General features: G+C 43.6%; 1 protein-coding gene and 1 long non-coding RNA gene across 3 annotated transcripts in view; both read left to right on the forward strand.

The window, feature by feature from the left end:
• Positions 1-20,099, forward strand: part of ELK3 (ETS transcription factor ELK3) — a 204,576-nt gene that overhangs the window by 68,706 nt on the left and 115,771 nt on the right. The window lies entirely within an intron of this gene.
• Positions 391-5,506, forward strand: LOC145546953 (uncharacterized). Its single transcript, XR_014083413.1, has 2 exons — positions 391-463; positions 3,617-5,506. It is a non-coding gene; the product is annotated as an uncharacterized LOC145546953 (long non-coding RNA).

The following is a 20,099-nucleotide window of genomic DNA, read 5'->3' on the forward strand; positions in this document are numbered from 1 at the left end:
AGAAACAATTACTAGTCTTTTGTACAGATGGGAAAACCTGGACACTCAGTGAGGTTAAGCCTGGTCCTTCACCTGAGCTGCCTGGCTCCTGAGCATGTGCTCTTTACCACCTCCCTAGAAGGCTCCTTATCATTTCTTCTCTGTCCGTTAGTTCTTTACATAGAAAAACAGGAAGCAAGCTATAAATGGTTTACATTATAGAGTGTGGGGTGAATACAATCAATTCTTTGTTGATCTTCACTAAGTCCCTAGTAAGTCTCAAATATTATTGTGTGTGTGAGCATGTATATGTGTGTGTATTGTTTCTCTATCTCACTATCTTAAACAATATATATATTTTCTACTGAATGAAAAAATACTTACCAAAGTTAAACTTCTGGTACCCAACAGGTACTGTGAAAGCGTGGCACTCAATATGCCAGCAAATTTGGAAAACTCAGCAGTGGCCATAGGACTGGAAAAGGTCAGTTTTCATGCCAATCCCAAAGAAAGGCAATGCCAAAGAATGCTCAAACTACCGCACAATTGCACTCATTTCACATGCTAGAAAATTAATGCTCAAAATTCTCCAAGCCAGGCTTCAATAGTACATGAACCATGAACTTCCAGATGTTCAAGCTGGTTTTAGAAAGGCAGAGGAACCAGAGATCAAATTGCCAATGTCCATTGGATCATCAAAAAAGTGAGAGAGTTCCAGAAAAACATCTACTTCTGCTTTATTGACTATGCCAAAGCCTTTGACTGTGTGGATCACAATAAACTGTGGAAAATTCTTCAAGAGATGGGAATACCAGACCACCTGACCTGCCTCCTGAGAAATCTGTGTGCAAGTCAAGAAGTAACAGTTCCAAATAGGAAAAGGAGTACGTCAAGGCTGTATATTGTCATCCTGCTTATTTAACTTACATGCAAAGTACATCATGTGAAATGCTGGACTGGATGAAGCACAAGCTCGAATCAAGATTGCCGGGAGAAATATCAATAACCTCAGATATGCAGATGAGACCACCCTTATGGCAGAAAGTGAGAACTAAAGAGCCTCTTGATGAAAGTGAAAGAGGAGAGTGCAAAAGTTGGCTTAAAGCTCAACATTCAGAAAACTAAGATCATGGCATCTGGCCTCATCACTTCATGGCAAATAGATGGGGAAACAATGCAAACAGTGAGAGACCTTATATTTCGGGGCTCCAAAATCACTGCAGATGGTGACCACAGCCATGAAATTAAAAGAAACTTGCTCCTTGGAAGAAAAGCTATGACCAACCTAGACAGCATATTAAAAAGCAGAGACATTACATTGCCAACTAAAGTCTGTCTAGTCAAAGCTATGGTTTTTCCAATAGTCATGTATGGATGTGAGTGTTGGACTATAAAGCAAGCTGAGTGCTGAAGAACTGATGCTTTTGAACTGTGGTGTTGGAGAAGATTCTTGAGAGTCCTTTGGACTGCAAGGAGATCCAACCAGTCCATGCTAAGGGAAATCAGTCCTGAATATTCATTGGAAGGACTGATGCTGAAGCTGAAACTCCAATACTTTGGCCACCTGATGCAAAGAACTGACTCATTGGAAAAGATTCTGTTGCTGGGAAAGATTGAAGGCGGGAGGAGAGGGATACGACAGAGGATGAGATGGTTGTATGGCATCACTGACTCAATAGACATGAGTTTGAGTAAGCTCCAGGAGTTGGTGATGGACAGGGAAACCTGGCGTACTGCAGTCCATGGGGTTGCAAAGAGTTGGACACCACTGAGCAACTGAACTGAGCTGAACTGATCCAACAGGTTAGGATTTTAGTTAGGATACTAGTTCGACTACTGTTAAAAAAGTCAAAATAACAGTAGCTTAAACAAATAGAAGTTTATTTTTCTGTCCTCTAATAATCAAAGCATAAATAATATAAGGCTAACGTAGTGACTTCATGATAATGGAAACCCAAGTTTCTTCCATCTTGACTCTCTGTTATCCTCAACAAAGGACTTCTGTCTCATGGTTGAAAGTGGTTGCTCCAGATCCTGCCATCATGTCTGCCTCCCAGCCTATAGGAAGGGGAGAAGGAAGAAGTGGAGGCTTATTCTTTCCCTGTAAGGTGATGGACCAGAAATGGCGCAAATCACTTCTGCTGACATCTCATCAGTGAAAATTTATTCCTTTCCACACCTAAGTGCAAATAATGCTAAAAAATGTAGTCTTTAGTGAAACAGTCACTGGTTTGGCTAAAAGTCAGAGACTGAATCGTCAAAGGAAGAAGGAAGGATTGGCTGTTAGGGGACAGCCAGCAATCCTACCACAGGGTAAACCAGGTCAATAGACCCTTGTATAGAATCCTGCCTTGAGAAGGCTTATTTCATATTGAATACACACCATTTTGTATTCACAAACGATTTTACTGCTTTTCTGTACCTTTTAAGAATACAAAGGAACTACTGATGACTGGCACCTCTAATGTGAATATTTGCAGAGGAACATTTTTTCGCAAAGAAGCTAAAAACTCAAAGGACAACAAAATCAGTCTACATTCCTACACCCACTTAGGGTGAAAGCATAAAAAGTTAAAGGAGATGCGTAAGAGAACCAAAGGAAACCTACTAGCTTGATGTTCCCACATGATATGTACAAAATGTGAGGTACTCAATAGATGGGGTACTTTTCTATCAGCAGGTTAGCAAATTCACTTGGAAATGGAATGGATTCACTTCTGCACAATGCTAGAAACAGCAAGATCACATCTTTTTTTCTCAAACCCCTACCTGCCACATTTAGACTTAGATACTGGCTTCAGTCGGAGAAGGCAATGGCACCCCATTCCAGTACTCTTGCCTGGAAAATCCCATGGATGGAGGAGGCTGGTAGGCTGCAGTCCATGGGGTCGCCAAGAGTCGGACACGACTGAGTGACTTCACTTTCACTTTTCACTTTCATGCATTGGAGAATGAAATGGCAACCCACTCCAGTGTTCTTGCCTGGAGAATCCCAGGGATGGGGGAACCTGGTGGGCTGCTGTCTATGGGGTAACACAGAGTCGGACACGACTGAAGCGACTTAGCAGCAGCAGCACTGGCTTCAGTGTGAATACAATAGGGAATTCCTTGGTGGTCCAGTGGTAAGGACCCTGCGATTTCACTGTGGACAGCCCAGGTTCAGTCCCTGGTTGGGGAACAAAGATCCTGCAAGCCACGTGGTGCAGCCAAAAAAACCCAAAAAACAAAAAGCCATGAACACAGTAACAACTGTGGACACAAAGAGCACAGCCGTGGAACACACTGACAGCCTGGAGCCATTTCCTCACCTTGTTTACTCTGGTCTGAGAGACTGGTTCAGATTACATCAAAGTATGTACCGGTATTAGGAAAACCCATGTCTCATAGAACTGAGCTGCTAAACATTATGATCAATACGAGGCTGACTTGATGATCCACAAGCGTAATATAATTTATAGGTTCATGTCCAAGTTCAAGGAGTACAACAAATATTATAAAATTACAGGCTCTGTCAAATGACTCTAAAACCACCAGTCAATTTAATAATAACAATTAATGAAAATCCATCAGACGGGTTATTTAGGAAACTTGCTAATATAGGCCATACAGTAAAACAACTGAATTTTTCTCTCATCAGCAAATTACCTGTGCCTTGTGAAGACACAAGTTAAAAGAATGATAAAACCAAGGGACTCAAGAAGTCATCACGTCCAGTCCTCCGTCTGTGGTCAGGTCAATACTTAACCTATTTTTAGCAAACTTGAGTAATGGGAATTGAACTGTCTTCCTCTGAAGTCTGTTCCAAGGTCCAATTAGGAAATGCTTTCGTATTCATAACCACCATTGTGCTGTAATCTCAGCCCATTTCCTATAATTTGCTCCTCCATGGAAATGGAAAACAGCTGGCCATTTTTTTCTTGTGATAATCTTTTTTTTTTTTTCCAAATCCACGCACACTCCGTTCTCTCCTTTCCATGTTAAAACATTCAAACTCCTTTAGCCTGTTTCTAGAAACTTCTTTATTTTCTAGTGCTTATTGTTCCAGCTCTTGGTTCTGTGAGTTTCTCTGTATCTCTTTTGAAAATATGAAGTACTGAGCAGTTTAAAATGGCCTTGCTCAGTTCAGAAACACCAAAGGAGTCTGTCTCAGCCTTGGTATCTCACAGTCTCAACTGTAGTCTCTGTTAAAATTTTAGTCCTCTGTGACCTTCAGGTCATTTTCATGACTTGGGAGCCCCACCAATTTTTTCCCCCATTCAACTTTTGGAAAACGACTTCTCTTGTTGGTCAAGGTGGCTTAGGACATGATTTCCCTCCTTCAAAACGTTTAACATGTCCCCAAACCCAGTGTCCTCTGTGACCAATAAACACAATTTAAAAGAATTCCTCCAGCCGCAGACGAAGATACCTAACAGCCCTAAACTAGCACATGTGAGTCACAGAAATATTTCCCCGCACTGGATGCTTCAGAGCACAAACCTCTGCAGACACAGTTGGGTTCACTTGACATATTGACTAAACACTGTGGAAGGTACAGTGAAGACCCAGGTTTAGGCCAGGCCAGGGTTTCTCAATCTTGGCCCTCTCAATATTTGGAACCAGAGAATTCTTTATTTTAAGAGGCTGACCTGTGAGTTGTAGGGTGTTTAGCAGTATCCTTGACCTCTGCTCCCTAGATTCCAGTAGTAATTTTCTGCCAAGGGATGACAGTCAAAAGTGTCCTCAGACATGGCCCCAAATCCCCACTCCAGAATGGAGCACAATCAACCCCCAAGTTGAGAAACCACTCTTCCAGGTGTGTGACTTCCCTTTCCAGGAAGTGAATTGGTTCAAGAAGATTTGCTCACAGCAGGTTCTCATTCTGTGCTTCCCAACCTCCCAGGACCTGTTGGACTGATCATGAATCATATGCTGAGGTGCTTTTCCCATCTTCTCAAATCCCATCCTTTGAGATAAACACTATCCCCTTTATTTTATCAATATTGAGTGGTTGAACTGAGTCATGTATGGATGTGAGAGTTGGACCATAAGGAAAGCTGAGTGCCGAAGAATTGATGCTTTTGAACTGCGGTGTTGGAGAAGACTCTTGAGAGTCCCTTGGACTGTGAGGAGATCAAACCAGTCCATCCTAAAGGAAATCAGTCCTGAATATTCATTGGAAGTATTGATGCTGAAGCTCCAATACTTTGGCCACCTGATGCAAAGAACTGACTCATTTGAAAAGGCCCTGATGCTGGGGAAGATTGAAGGCAGGAGGAGAAGGGGACAACAGAGGATGAAAAGGTTGGATGACATCACCAACTCAATGGACATGAGCTTGAACAAGCTCCAGGAGTTGGTGGTGGACAGGAAAGTCTGTATTACAGCAGTCCATGGGGTTGCAAAGAGTCAGACATGACTGAGTGACTGAACTGAACTGAATTAAGAATGAAGTACCACTCACCTACCAAGGGGTATATTTGAACCCAGATCAGGCAGAATATAATGGCTCTGTTTTTCCATCATCTAATACAGCCTCTTCTCTCGATGATTGGTGATTTGTAATTACTGGGGTCATCCTTTCCCTTTGAACACAATGCAGATCTCATCCTGTAAGAATGCTGCAGTCTTCTTTAAATATAACCCACACTGTTTCACTGAGGTGGTCAAGAAGGAAACCCCAGTGGAGATTCCCCTGCTGGCGTGGACCTTGACAAATCTGGGTTTACTTCATTAGTTGAGATGGCAGCTTCCTTGTGCATCTTTAAAAAGCTGTTCCTTCTCCCCCAACCCCTACGCACACCCTGCCCTCAGAGTTTCACTTCCCCTTGGTATCGTCTGTTATCACCATCCACACATCCAGACCCTTTCGGCCTGTTCAGTTGTACAGGGGCTGTTTCGGTCTCCTTTATCAGATTTCCCCACTGTCAGGGGCATTGGGTTCCATTTGCCTAAGGCTTTGTAATTCCCAAAGCACTTTCCCATGTGCTGTCACATTTGATTCCTGCCCCATCTGTGAGGGAGCCTGGGCAGTGGGATTACCAAGATGAAGAAAACAGAGGTGCAGGGGGGTTCTGGATGGCTGGTGAAGGCCTGGAAGTAGGGTTAGGCCTCCTGACTTCACCTCCAGAGCACATTCAAGGGACATCTGTTTGGTTAGATGGCAGTAAGAGCTCTTTCTGCAAAAGCTGTGCTTTGGTGGCTGTTCACACTCCGCTTTTTTCTGAGAGGGCTGGTTCCATTCCCTGGGTCCTCTCTTTTTATCTAATAGATGGAAAGAATGGTTTTTAACTTTGTGATCACATCAACCTTTAATAATGGCATCATTTTCTGCCTTCCATTGTCCCCTTGTGGTCTGCCTAAAAGATGGATTTCTTTCTTCACACAGACAATCCAGGGTCTAAGAAATCTGTTTTGGCTGCATCCTTTCCATGCACATGATCTCTTCTGCCAGGCACCACCAGAGCCTCCCTGCTTTCCCCTGTTGGCTGCAGCCTCTAGGGAATTCATTCTTTTTTCTTGTGCCTCATATCTCATCCCCTTCCCCCTGCTCACCGCAGCTCAGTGCCGGCACCTTCCGAAGTCCCCAAAGCCAGGCCTCACCCACTTGGTCTCACCCATGCCTATCTCACTGGACTGAAGTGAAAATTGGATGAAACGCTGCCTATGAGCTACATAATATACACAAGAAGGGCATTATGACGAATTTAGTATATGATGTGAAAAGGGCATCCTGTTCCCTCAGACCCTTTGTCCCTCAGATTTCGTTCCCATTAGCTTTTCTTGCCAAAACCCTGATCTTAAAGAAATGCACCTTCCTGCAGCCTGTTTTCTTTATCTCGCTGATTTCTCTCCTTCCTTCCTTAGAACCCTGAATGTTATCATTTTGTAGTCATTTCCACTGAAGTCCCCGGGCACTTTTCTCCAAAGATGGGAGAAATGTGGATATGTTTAGAGGCTGAGCAGGACTCGGGAGAGAGGGAAAAGTTAAAGACATGGAAGACTGGAAGGATTATTGAAGGAACAGAGTCCTGGATGAGATGAGTCCCCAGAATAGGAGCAAGGACTCTCTGAGGTAGGAAGCACAGAAATGAGATGGGTGTAGATAAGTTGGAGGTGGGGTTGAGGGACATTTTAAGGTCTTAGACTTAGCGCAGTAAAGGCTTTGTGAAGATGGGCATGAGGTGAGGCATTGGTTGACTTGGCAGAGCCCAGTGACCCAGCGTAGGGTGGAGGGGGTGTTATTGGTTTAGTGAAGGTTGGGCAGTTTGGAGGACGGGCTTTGGAAGAGAATGTTGTGAAGGAGCAGAACACGCATGTTCAAACTGATAACTGGTGGAATCCAGGCTGGGCAGGAAGCAAGTGAAGCAAAGAGGGTTAATAGACTTGGATGGCGTCCTCAGCAAGAGAGCTGAAAGGCTAGACGTTGGAGGTCTTGAAGGCTTGAGATTAAAGTTTAAGATTTCTGGCAGAGAACACTTCTGGGTGATGACAAGGCCCCAGATGTGGTAACATAAGTGGCTGCCCAAGAACAGTGGAGGTGAGAGCTGACCCACATGACTGTGTGGACGCTGCTCCCAGGACCTTGCCCAGCGTCCCATAAAACAGGGAAGACCTCATGAGCCCTGTCCCTGGAGTAAGTTCTGCAGGATCTGATCTGTACCTGCCCCTTCCTGTCCGCACTGACCCTCAGTCATCAGTTTCACCAGTGTCACCTTTGCCTTGCCTCTCTCCTCTGATTTCTTGCATGTTTTCCATCTCACATGCAAGTAATGACTTTGGCTGTTCCCGACAATGACCCCAACTCTCCCTCCTGGTCTTCGGAGCCCTTCAGTGTACTCTCTCCCAAAGGACCCTCCTTCTCAGGCACTACCCCAGAGAAGATGACTTTCACCCAGCTGGCCTTGGCCTCAGGTGGAGTGTGGACAGGACTCCTTGACACTGAAATCACCAGAGGACAGCAACCATCTGGGGAGAGGGGAAGATTCTAAGGCAGGTTCTCAATGACAGTGAGGAGCTAAGGGCGTATAATATTTTTTCTCTACTAGGACTCAAATTCCTACAGGAACCAAGCAGGTAAATAAACCAGTGATGCCACCCAATGTCGTATGATAGAAACCAGTGCGGCCCATGACCACCTGGCGGACACATGTTCTATCTGTGTGGAGCAAGAGTGCTCAGCTCCCAAATTGTTGCCATACAGGAATGTGGGCTCAGCACTGCCAAAGCTTTTCATCATTCAAGAGAAGCCAGAAATCTAGGTTTGTAAATAAAATCTCCTGGTTTTCAAATGATTACAACTCACTCAAAAGAAAATTTTAAGCAACTTGTTAGCCAGACCATCTCTGATGATTGAATATCACCTGAGAGTCGCCAGTGTACCTGAGTAATGGTGTGGCCACACCAAAGACAAGTGAAGAGAAAGCTTGTTTTCCATCCTGGGAACTGGGGACAGCCCTGGTGCCAGTAAAGGGATTTCCTATGAAGGGTATAATTTTTCCCCCTGCTAAGACTCAAGAGACAGAGTTGACAACGAATTTTAAGCTTTTTTCTCTCAACATTTTTTTCTTACTTTCAACCCATTGGGAAAGTCAATTAAACACACACAGCCTTGATTGGTGGCATGTTGGAAAACTGAGAGGTAAGCAATGAGAAGAAGTAAAACTTCCCTGTGCAAGCCCTCCTTTCGGGTTGTTGTTGTCAGTCGTGTCCGACTCTTTGTGACCCCATGAACTGCAGCATGCCAGCTTCCCTGTCTGTCACAATCTCCCAGAGTTTTCTCAAGCTCAAGTCCACTGAGTCAGTGATGCCATCATCCAGCCATCTCATCCTCTGTGGTCCCCTTCTCCTCCTACCCTCAATATTTCCCAGCATCAGGGTCTTTTCTAGTGAGTTGGCTCTTCTCATCAGGTGGTCAAAGTATTGGAGCTTCAGCCTCAGCATCAGTTCTTCCAATGAACATTCAGGGTTAATTTCCTTTGGAGTAGCTTAGCTGTATTACATCGTATGGGGTAGAGGATGGGCACCTGGAGGATGGAGAACCAGGAAGGCAGCAGCAGGTGAGCCAGCAGAGGGACCAGGAACAGCTGGGAGGGTGAGAAGAAGTAGGAAATGAAAAGAAACAGCTGAAACCAGGACTGACTCTGCTGAGACCCAGGATAAATCACCAAGGAGGATGGCCATGATCCCCAAGGTTGGTGGAGGCTGACATGGAAAGATCTTTGCCATATGTGGCTAGGTGGAAAAGCAAATCCTAAGAGAACATTATAGAATGATACATTTTGTAAGAAACACATGAATATTTAGATGATATGTGCATGGAAAAAGGTTGGAAGAATATAAATGAAATATTAAATGTGGCTTTCATTAGAGAGTAGGGTGGTAGGTGAATGATATGTTTGTACAATCCACAGAGATTGCTTTTGTGGTATAGTAGAAATGGGTCTGGCGTTGCTTTTTTTTTAAGTATCTCTTAATTTTATTATTTTTTAGCCGCACTGCCTGGCATGACAGGTGTTAGTTCCCCAACCAGGGATCGAACCCACACCCCCTGCAGTGGAAATGCCGAGTCTTGACCAGTGGACCACCAGGGAAGTCCCTGTTACTGCTTTTTAAAAACTTTGCACGTATTAATGGGTTTGACCCTCACTACCGCCTTCTGAAGGCAGTACTGTTATTATACCCCATTTTATTATTGAGGAGGAAAAGAAGGTGAGGAAATCTAATAACTTGCCCTTGCTCATACAGTTGGAAGCAGTACAGTGGTATTAATATTAAAAATGTTACAATTGCTATTTTTATAAAGAAGAAATTATCTCCACATGTGAGCACTTATTTGAAAATCTGTGTTGTGCAGTATTTTTTTTCCAGGTGATAATTTTAGGGGTTTAAAACTTTTTGCCTGTTTCTAACCTAAAACAAACCAAAAGTTTTCTTGGTGATTGGATTGCCATCTTCTTTCATCTCCATCACTGATGGTCCAGAGCCTACTCTTAGTCTTCACTTCTTTCCCATATGTTTATTGAATGCATTGTTATTACATGTATAGAATCTGTGTTTACCACTCTCCTGCTTTTATCCCTTCACTGTTTTCCTCAATGAAAGTGAAAGTGAAAGTTGTTCAGTGGTGTCCGACTCTTTGCGACCCCGTGGGCCATACAGCCCATGGAATTCTTCAGGCCAGAATACTGGTGTGGATAGCCTTTCCCTTCTCCAGGGGATCTTCCCAACCCAGGTTTCCTGCATCACAGGCGGATTCTTTACCAGCTGAGCCACAAGGGTTTTCCTCAATATATATTTTATTATGAAAAATAATGGGTTAAGATTCTGTTCTTTCTGGGGCTTCCCTGGTGACCCAGTGGTTAGGACTCCACACTTCATTGTGGAGGGTCAGGGTTCAATCCTTGCTCAGGGAACTGCATGCCACTCAGTACAGTTAAAAAAAATTGAGTTCTTACTATGTGTCAAGCACTATACTAAGCCCCTTTCAGAACATATATTATATTTAATGCTCACACTACCTTATCAATAAGGTGCTCTGATTGGCCCACAGATGAAGACTGTGAAGCACAGAGAAGTTAAGTAACTCTGCCAAGGCCACACAGATAGCAAATGGCAGAACCAGGATTTGAACTCCAGTCTGTCTGATTCCATAGTTTATGCCTTTAAGGGCTACACTCTACTGCTAGCCCTACTCACTGTATAGTAAGGGAGTGAACAAGACTCCTTTGTCCTGGACCTCAGAGTATACACGGACATCCTTGAGGCATAAGGCCTTCTGCTTCCCCTGCCTGGCTCTGTTACTTTTGGCTAAAAATCATGGCAACCTGGAATAACCCAGGCCCCTCCAGCCCACATTCTTGGCATGTTTGCCAGGCCACTGTGTCTCACTTGTGCTGATGACATCATTACCCTGGTCCTGAGCTGAGAAGTCAGAAGCTCCTTCTCTTCACATTTATGTATGACCCTTTTCAGTCGGTCCGTCTGTCAACATGAGTTTTCTTCTTGCTTTCTTTTCCCTTGACTCCATTCTGGCTCTCTTCTAACTTACCATGTCTCTACAGGGGCTTGATTTCCTTTCGGGCTTGGAAAACCCAGGCTGTCTTTGACTTAAACCCTCTGCTCCGTTGGCCCTCCAGCCTGTTCCCGAAGACACTCTCTGTTTACTGAGGACACAGTCCCCTGCTCTCAGATCACACTCCTGTAGAGAATTGAAAATGCTCCTCCAAACCACTTGTACAGGGAGTCTTGTGCATCATGTCCTCTCCTTCTCTTTTCTGCTCAAAGATCTAAAGTTCCTCCTGGCATGCTTATTCTAGTTGAGACTGGTCAATATCATTTCAGCCAAATCAGTACAGATGGCAGTTAGTACTCTGGAGAAATGCTTAGTGACAATATGGAGCTGGGTGTTTAGTGGGTAGCCACCTTCCAGATTCGCTGAGTGATTGGATGACCCGTTTCTCTCCCCAGACCCTCTCATTTTCTGTTCCTCTTCTCTGGTAGGAAAAGGTATGCTCTTAAAAAGCCTCCTTTTAGTGGACCAAGAGCATTCCTTTTTACCCACACTGTTCTAGATCCTAAAGACCCCTTCCCTAAAATGAGGACAACTTGGTGCAATGGGAAGATTGATGATCAGAAGATCAAGGTTGTAGAACTGGTTCTGTTAGTTAACTGTGTGTTTTGAGCAGTCACTTAAGCCCCCAGAGCCTGAATCGCTCTCTCTTTAATATTTATTTATTATTTGTGTGCATTGGGCCTGACTTGCAGCATGTAGGATCTTTCACTGTGGCACAGACTCTCTAGTTGTGGCATGCAGGCTCCAGAGTGCTCGACCTGCAGTAGTTGTGGTGTGTGGGCTTGGTTTCTCCATGGCATACAGGATCTCAGTTCCCCGACCAGGGATTGAACCCATGTCCCCTGCATTGTGAGGTGAACTCTTAACCACTGGGCCACCAAGGGAAGTTCCCTGAATCTCTTTTTATGTGAAATGCTAGTGATCATCCATCCAGTGTCACAAGGTAAGGTTATTAAAACAGCTTTGATGACAATGCAGACATAAAGTCATGTTATTTCTTCAAGTTTTCTGTCTTGGAGGCCCATGCTGTAAAACTATCAAAACTTCACCTCGATTTCTAAGAGGAAAGTTGAAATCCTTAGGTGATTGATTTTAAGGACAGAAGGTATAGTAATGACAAGTTATGGAGGTGCCTGGGGCTGCCTTGGCCCCTCCTAGTCTATGATATGGACAGTTGCCTGCTTCTCAACCTTAAAGGTGCAATGCAAATGCAGTTTCAAGACCTCATCCCTACTTCCCATTTAATTGTCACTTTTAAGTCCCTTCTGTATAGAAATCCTAAAATCATATCAGATTGCTGTCTATTAATTTGTAATGTGAAATTGAACAAAAATTAGATAGCATATATTTGTATATGAGCTATCTATATGAATAGCCACAGTATTTTTCAGTAAATACTCATATTGTTCATATTATAAGAAATAGACATATATAGTGAAGAGGGTTTGTAACAGAACACAGTGCATTTTTAGGCTTTTCCTTGACATACTTTCACATCAATGCTCAGTAGAACCTCTATTATTTACTAAGAAATAGAAGCATCTCTAACATGGCAAATCCAAAGAGTAAAAGTTAAGATCAAGAAGAAGTTGCTTGTCATAGGTCTATCAGGTAGGAATGCTTTTGACTGCAATTTGCAAAAAGAGCCCAATAACAGTTAAAGCCATGTGTATATCTATTACTTACTTAAGAAATCCAGGGTTGATTTCTGTGTTTCAAGAATGAAATCAATCAAGGACCCAGGCCTTTACATTGTCCTACTCAACCATCTTCTGCATGATGCCCTTACATTTATCACTTCATATTTATAAGATGGCTGCCTTTGCTCCAAGTATCATATCCCTTTATGATAGCATTCCCATCAAGAAGGAAGGAAGGAAGAAAGAGAAAGTGCAACAAATCTTTTTCTTCATGTGACTCATCAGGGAGGAAAATCTTTCCTGAATTTCCCAGTAAACTTTGCATTATTTTTCATAGCTCAGATTTGGGTTATATGTCATCTTCAGTCCGATCACAGGCAAGGGAGTAAGAGACTTCTGTTGTGATTCATCCCTCAGACTGAGTGAATTGCAGCCTTGAGTGGCTGTTGGGTAGACAACAGTATTAGCCACAACAAAGTAATCCAAATGTGGGCTTACAGAAAATAAAGAATTTGGGTTAAGTGAAAGCACACACATTTCTCAAATGTAAAGTAGCTGTATGTTTTATTCATGAACTAGAAAATAAGAAACAAATGTACAAAAAGATGTGCTGGGTTATGCCAGGCAGAGAGTATATAGATCTGGTCTGCAGAGTGAGTGTGTCTACCTGTATTAAGCAGGTGAGAATTTTGAGTGGATGAGACCCGCTTGGCTGGAACCCATGGAGATAAGCAAAGTGACAGCAGGCAAACAAGCTTCTATATAGGTATCTCTAGGAAAAAGAACGGAGAAGGCAATAGCACCCCACTCCAGTACTCTTGCCTGGAAAATCCCATGGAAGGAGGAGCCTGGTAGGCTGCAGTCCATGGGGTCACTACGAGTCGGACACAACTGAGCAACTTCACTTTCACTTTTCACTTTCGTGCATTGGAGAAGGAAATGGCAACCCACTCCAATGTTCTTGCCTGGAGAATCCCAGGGACGGCGGAGCCTAGTGGGCTGCCGTCTATGGGGGTCGCACAGAGTCGGGCATGACTGAAGCGACTTAGCAGCAGCAGCAGGAAAAAGAATTGCTATATCCAACTGACAAGTCTCTAAGAAGAGTGATCACTCTGCATTGGATGTCTACCGGCTATCCATGTCTTGGGGGATCAAAACCCCAAGACTCTAACATCACAGTCCCTCCAGTGGGCCTGTGATCTTAATTTAAACTGGTTGAATCCTCCATCCTAGGCATGTGAACCTGGAGCAGAAACACAGAGGGACAAATATAGTTGGAATTAAGTCATCCTATGGCAAGGCCTACAAAGAGGGTTCAGAAGTTCCTCTACTGGTCATCCCTGTCTCCTGTCATCCATTCCCAGGGCTTAATTTTTCAGCTCCTCCTTTCTACTCATTGATTTTTTTGGAGGGGGTTGCTACACTGGATCTTTGCTGCTATGTGTGGGCTTTCTCTAGTTGCAGTGCATGGGCTTCTTGTTGTGATGGCTTCTCTTGTTGTGGAGCATGGGCTCAAGGTGCTCGGACTTAGTATTTGTGGCACATGGGCTTAGTTGCCCTGTGGCAAATGGGATCTTCCCGGGTCAGGGATTGAACCTGTGTGGCCTGCATTGCAAGGCAGATTCTTAACCACTGGACCACCAGGGAAGCCCTCTACTCTACTGATTGATCCCACAAATGTTGGTGAGCATACTGTGTGTGCTGGGCACTGTCCTAGGGTCTGGAGTGCAAACAAGAATGACAGTGTCCCTGCTGTCATGGAATGAGCAGTCTCATAAGGAAGACTGATGACAGAACAGTAAAGAAGATCATTACCCATTAGACAAGTCCTGTGAAAGAGAAAGGGTGTTGGTGTATTAGAGATCAACAGAAGAGGCCGCTTCAGATAGGATGGTCAGGGAAAACCTCCATGAGCTGACCATGATCCTCCAAATAGCCCTTCTTTCTTGCTCTGTGTAACCAGGGTCAGTTTCAATTGTTTGCTGTCGAACATTTCTAACAGACACATGGAACAAAGGGCATTCATGAGACCCTATCACAGGTGGTGCTACTGGTAAAGAACCTGCCTGCCAATGCAGAAGACATAAGAGATGCAAGTTCTATCCCTGGGTCGAGAAGATCCCTTGGAGGAGGGCATGGCAACCCAGTCTAGTATTCTTGCCTGGAGAATCCCATGGACAGAGGAGCCTGGCTGGCTACAGTCCAAGGGATTGCAAAGAGTTGAACACGACTGAAGTGACTTAGCACTATCATAGACAGGAAACATCAGCCTATGGATCACAAGCCCTTCTTTCCCTGAATCCATATACCCAAATCATCCTTTGATAACTAACTTAATTTACTAAGAAAAAAAATCTAGGTAGTATACATATACCATTAATGTAGGGAAAAGGTGTTCTGGAGAGCAGATGGAGGTCTTCTTGCTACTGCATATTCATAAAGAAGCTTTCTGGGACAAATCTGACTTGTCTGAGTCTGGGGAGTATGAGTCAGTTCTCCCAGGGTCTGATCTTATCCCTGAATAAGGTGGTGGCTTCAAGTGGACAGCACTGAGGGGTTAGTACCTGGTTAACTCAGTAAAGTACCACAGCCCATGAAGTCTGGCTGGAAGACTCTGTGGATCTTACCCATCATCTTTAATACTGAGGGTAGTTTTGAAGCCATCTTGACCTCACGGTATTCATGAGGAAACCTAGGTTGGGACCCAGATTGATTACTCAGGGCAACCATGCCTCAGCATTTACCTGGGTCAGGAGTCAGTGTACTTTCAGTCTGGAGCCCTGAGTATGAACCACAGCTGCTTTGATCATGGAACAACATATCTTAACACAAAGAATTTTGTATTCAATGCATGGTGATGGAGGACCTGTAGTGGGAGATGCAGCTTGAAGAGTAGTTTGGAGCCTGATGGTGGAGGGCTGATTTGCCCTTAGGAACAGGGAGACTCAGAACACTTTTAAGTAAGGGAAATGGTGAAATCAGACCTGGGTTTTAGAGAATCGGGTCTGATGAGAAAGGGGAGGAAGGTACTAGCACAGGATCAGGAAGGATGAAAACAGTTCAGGTGAAGTCTTGAACTAAGGCAGTGGGAACAGGGAGAAAGAGAAAACATTTGCAAGACCTTACAGTGATATCAATAGGCCTTGGGGGGAAGAAGAGAGGGAGGGATCTAGTCTGGGCGGATTCAGGCAGATAAGGAAAAAGAGGGCCAGAGAAGTCTAAGTGGGAGTGAGAGGAATTCGGGGTGGTCGTGATGAATTTAGTTTTAGCTTAGTTAGAAACATTTACCTAGAAGTATAACCCCCAGGGTCGGCTAAATCACAGTTTTGTAAAGTAGCCACTGATACTACCCATGGGGAGGAGGCGCTTTGGTAGAAAATCCTAAGAATAAATGGTAGAAATGAAAGAAGTGGGACAAATGTGGGTTTAAAAAGAGAAATGATTTGGGAGTGATGGCTGAGGGAGAGCAGAGGAAGGAGGAAGGAAGCAACAAGAATTGCAGGAGCGAGCCAGAAATAGACCAGGGGCAGGAGCAACCACACAGGAAGGAAGGGGAAAGATGTGAACATGTGGGTGGAAGGGGGAGAAAATAGGTAGGAAGTAGAGGATGTGAGTGTGGAAAGGACATCTCCGTTGGAAGGTGCAGGACACAACTCTTTTCAAAGTTGCTTCCCCCACCCCCTATCTCTCTCTCTTCCAACTACTTGCCTTAGCTGTATCTGTGCAAAAAAGGATTTTATGACGAGAAGCCTGCCTGGATCAGACCTGGGGGGGGTCTTCTGCACCACAGGGTGTTCATCAGCAGTCTTTAAAAAGACCTCCTCTTCCTTAAGAATTTTTGTTGGCAAAACATGGAAGGTATATATGAGGAACAGATATCAGACGCCCCTAGGATTCTTCTTTATCGTCTTCCTCCTCACCTTCCTCTTGGTTTCCCAGGTCAAAAGGGCAGAACTTCCTGTCGGAATTTTAAAGCCTCTGTCGCCTTGATTTTCTTCCTGGCTCAATGGAGATGAATTCCAAGTTGAAAACAAACAATTGTGCCTTGTGAACAGTCGTCCTTGTGTTGAAAAGACGCTAAGAGTGCTTTTTTTTTTTTTTTTTTTTGCAAACCTGTCTCAGGGAAAATTCCCCGTGGGGGAGGGAGGGAGAGTAAAATCCATCCTAGAAAGAGCAACTTCTGATGACTCTGAGAATGTGATTTCCTAAATAAATTCATGAGAGTCAAAGGTGTCTAATAAGAAGAGATGTGGGGTTGATTGTAAAGGGAGAAATAGCATTCCACAGAACAAAACCTCCCTGAGCAGCAGTAAGTCTTGAGGTTAGAAATGTTGCTTGCATATTCTCAGCCTGCTGCTGGGCACTTTACACCTATGATGGCTGGCTGCCCAAAGTTATCATCTCCTCTGAAACACAGAAACTGCAAATTAAGAGCTTTCTGGGTAGATGGACACACAGTGCTGTGCAGACATCCTGCACGCCCAGTCTTGTGCCGCTTGCCTGGGTAGAACCACCTCGACTTTCACTCTCCTGATTTTCAAATTACTGCAGAAAAGCAGAAGTCCTGGATCTAGGAAAGGAGTAAAAAAGTCTCTGAAATTCCTTTCTCAGGATAAAGTTTACCTCGACTCATGCTCAACAAGAAACATTTAAGCAGTATCAGTCATGTGAAGACCAGCCCTCCGAGTTCTTGTCACCAAGTCTTTGCAAAAATTATTTTCTAGAAACTGTGATCCTCTCCTCTCCTCTGTTCTTGCCCAAAACAGATGTAAAATATTGTGTTTATCATCAGTAATAAGTGTGTAGTGACTGCCTAGTGTATGCCATCCAATTGTGCTAACCACTGATGTGAAATTATATTTAAAAGCCAAAGTGATTCAAAATTAATTTTTCTAAATCTTTTAAAGCATCTAGAAATGTTGTAAATTCAAGGTGAGATGTCCCTGTCACAGGGAAATATTTTTTTACTTTTTAAAGTAAAAATGTTTTAAGAGTTCCCTCTTCACAATATCTTTGGAATTTTCTGTTAAAATACTGATTTACTTAATTCATCCAACAAGTAATTGAAGGGTGTGCTAGGTGTCAGGCACCTAAATGCTGAGTAATTCAGTGGTAAATAATAATAATTATAGTTTGTATATATTGAGTACTTTCTGTGTACTCATTGTGTTAAGCATTATGTGAAAGGTGTTATGTGTATTCATTAATTTATTCCCAAAACACTATGATGTAGATGCTATCAATGTTATTATAAATTATTACATATTAATATAAAAGTTTAAGATGAGTAAACTAGGGCAGAGAGAGGTTAAGGCACTTACCCTAAGTCATACATCTAGCTAATAGAGGAGCTGGGATTTGAATCCAACAGTCTGGGTCCAGAGCTCCAGCTCTTAACCTCTTGGAAAACCTCTGCTGTCACAGAGATTGCATTCCTAGTAATTATAACATGTGCTGGTATATTCTTTTGCAAGCATGCGGTGACCTCTAAAAGGTCCACATTCCTCAAACTAGGGGAACAAATAGAATAGTAAAAATGAGCAGTAGATTTAGAGTCAGGAGGCACTAGTGGTAAAGAACCCACCTGCCAATGCAAGAGACTTAAGAGATGTTTGATCCCTGGGTTGGGAAGATACCCCGGAGGAGGGCATGGCATCCACTCCAGTATTCTTGCCTGGAGAATCCCATGGACAGAGGAGCTTGGTGGGCTACAGTCCATAGGGTTGCACAGAGTCAGACACAACTGAAGTGATTTAGGTTCAACACCTCAACAAAGCATTTAACCTTTTGAGATTCAGATTTCTCATCTTTACATTGAAGATAATCACCTACAAGGGATGGTGAAAGTGAAATGAAAGTGTTAGTTGCTCAGTCATATCTGACTCTTTGCAACCCCATGGACAGTAGTCTGTCAGGCTCCTCTGTCCATGGAATTCTTTAGGCAAGAATACCAGAATGGGTTGCCATTCTCTTCTCCAGGGGATCTTCCCAACCCAGGGATCGAATCCAGGTCTCCTGCACTGCAGGCAGATTCTTTACTGTCTGAGCCACCAGGGATGGTATCATTCATTAATGCCTTCTGTCTGTGAGGTTGACCTGTAATGCTGTTGATCAGCTTGGGTGCTGCCACAGAGGGTTAGAGTAGCGAGAACAGCCCCAGCTGTTTCATCTAAGCTTCAGCCGTTTGAGTATGGAAGACATATAGCAGTGTCCTGCTCACATGGAATGCTTTCAAGTGGGAAGAGAAGTTAAGTTCAAAGATGCTCAAAATTTAAAGTAATTAGAGCTGAGCAGTCAGTTTTAACCTAGTTGACATCCGTGTTAGCAATAAATGGTCTACAGATCAGTATAAAGTTGAAAAACTTTTTAGAAAGTATCACATGGAACTAGGAAGTGTTTCTATCAGTATTAACAGTATGACATTCACTGTAAATGGTAGGAATAATGCTTGTCACATATTAAAAAAGACTTAGAAGGTAGAGAATCTTTAAAAATCAATTAATCTTTATTCACAAAATCTTATAAATTAATACTTATTTTCCTTTTCATAGTTGTAAGTCTTGGACAAATTACACACTCCCTGAGCCTTAGATTTCTCATCTGTGAAATGGGGAAGTAATTACATTGCAAAGTTGTTAGGAGGATTTGAGATAGTACATAGTATGTTAGTTCTGGCTGTTATAACAAAATACTCACAGAGTGGTTTAACCAACAGACATTTATTTGTCACATCTTTGGAGTCTGGGAATTCCAAGATCAAAATACTGGCAGATTCAATTCTTTTTTTTTTTGTTTTTTTAACTTACTTTGCTCCATTGGGTCTTAGTTGTGGCACAGGGGATATTCATTGTGCCATGCTGGCGTCAGTATTTGCAGCGTTCGGGCTCTCTCTAATTGTGGCTTGTGGGCTTCAGAGAATTCGGGCTTCAGTAGTTGGGGTGTACGGGCTTAGTTGCTCTGAGGCATGTGAGATCCTAGTTCTCTGACCAGGGATCAAACCCTCTTCCCCTGCATTGCAAGCTGAACTTTTAACCAGTGGACCATCAGGGAAGTCTCTGGCAGATTCAGCTCTTGATCAGGTTCTTTTTCTTGGCTTGTGGACAGCTACCTTCTTGCTGTGTCATCACATAGCTAAGAGAGAGAAAGAGAGTGGGAGCCAGCTCTCCTGTGTGTCTTCTTATAAGGTTACTAGTCCCATAACAGGGGCTTCCCTTGTGGCTCAGTTGGTAAAGAATCTGCCTGCAATGCGGGAGACCTGGGTTTGATCCCTGGGTTGGGAAGATCCCCTGGAGAAGGAATGGCAACCAACCCCAGGATTCTGGCCTGGAGAATTCCATGGACTGTATAGTCCATGGGGGCGGCAAAGAGTCGGACAGGACTGAGTGACTTTCACTTTTCAATCCTATAAGGACCCCACCCTCAGCACC

The sequence above is a fragment of the Giraffa tippelskirchi genome, chromosome 4, assembly GCF_054371585.1.
Source record: "Giraffa tippelskirchi isolate mGirTip1 chromosome 4, T2T-mGirTip1v1.2.pri, whole genome shotgun sequence".
NCBI classification, from domain to species: domain Eukaryota; kingdom Metazoa; phylum Chordata; class Mammalia; order Artiodactyla; family Giraffidae; genus Giraffa; species Giraffa tippelskirchi.